This window comes from Brassica oleracea, chromosome C4, assembly GCF_000695525.1.
Source record: "Brassica oleracea var. oleracea cultivar TO1000 chromosome C4, BOL, whole genome shotgun sequence".
Taxonomy (NCBI): Eukaryota; Viridiplantae; Streptophyta; class Magnoliopsida; order Brassicales; family Brassicaceae; genus Brassica; species Brassica oleracea.
Genome location: NC_027751.1, coordinates 8202956 through 8204567, shown reverse-complemented (window position 1 = coordinate 8204567; position 1612 = coordinate 8202956).

Below are 1612 nucleotides of genomic sequence, written 5' to 3'. Positions count from 1 at the left end.
ATGGACTACGAGAGCTGTCGGCGAGATTCTTAGTTCTAAAACCCTAAGACGGAAATAACCTAGTTGATTTGCAGCTCGAATAACAAAAACGGAAATATGCCTAAATCGCTCTAAGTGCTAAGTTTGCTTCGAAAACTCCCTCCCCATGCCTCTCGCCTAGGACTCCTTATATACTGGCTCCAAGGTCGGTTTAGGCTTTTCTCCTTCTGCCCTTAAGCCGTCATAGCATAAAAATGGAGATATTCCATTTTTTCCGATCTTCGTAATTATCTTCAAAATTTCGTATTTATCTGCGGAAACTTGACATTTATCTTTCCTTGCGAACCAAGCGTAACCCATCATGCGACTTACGGGCTGTTGGTTAAGAAATCGTAAGTTGGGCTTCGAGTAATGTCTTAGGTCCCTTTGGGCCGTCTTCCGACTCTAAGTTTTTATTACGGTTTCTTTCGATAAAGAACGAACTTTCCACGGTTTTTATGGTAAAGTTTGATCGATAACTTAGATTGGCGGGGAATCGTGAAATGGGTTCGCTACGGTCTTCGGGAGATAGCATCGAAGGGTAGACGAGAACGCATGGACTAATGTCGTATCGACGTTTTGGAAGAGCTCGGTCGCTACGTAGCGACCGAGCTCCTGCTCGAGCTCGGTCGCTACGTAACGACTGAGTTTCGACTCGAGCTCGGTTGCTACGTAGCGACCGAGCGGAATGGACATTCGGCTGCTGCGTAGCGATCGAGCCTTGGCTTGAACTCGGTCGCTACGTAGCGACCGAGCGGAACACGTGTTCGGTCACTGCGTAACGATCCTTTTCGAGCTCTTTTTCCGATGACTCGCGTTTCCTCCGCAAAGCTTTTCGTAAAGAAGAATCTATTTCGAAAAAGTATTGGTCGAAGAAGGTTTCTACGTTTTTCTTCTTTGGGGATTTGAACGTTAACTTCGTCGTAACCGTTTTCGACCCCAACAGTTTTGCCACCGTAGACGGATGAAATGAAGACGACACCACCAATTCTCTCCTGACTCCTCTGTTTCTCTTAAAACGACTTTCTCTGTTTGAAGAAACTTCATGAATTATCTTGAGCACCTTGACACCAACTTGAAAACTCAGTACATGACCATGGAAAATCCATATGACCTTTGGATCGCTTTACAGCAAAGATATGACCACCAGAAAACGGTGTTGCTTCCAAAGGCTCAATATGATTGGAAACACATAAGGTTCTTGGACTACAAATCAGTAGACGAGTACAACTCAGTCATGTTCAGAATTGTGTCCTTGTTAAGGTTATGTGGTGAAAAAGTAACCGAGGAAGAGATGTTTAATAAAACTCTCTCCACGTTTCCTCAAACCAACATGGTATTGCAACAGCAGTACAGAGAGAGGAATTTCGCCACATATACTGAGTTGATAGAATGTCTCTTGTTGGCTGAAGCTAACAACGAACTGTTATTGAAAAACAGTGAGATGAGACCTCCTGGTACAGCTCCATTACCCGACATCTCTAAGCTGGCTATAGAGCCAAAGAAAGAGAGTAACCTTGTCCAACACAATGACCATCCCGGTCCAAACCGTGGAAGAAGTCAAGGACGAGGTCGTGGTTCTTTTAAAGCACAC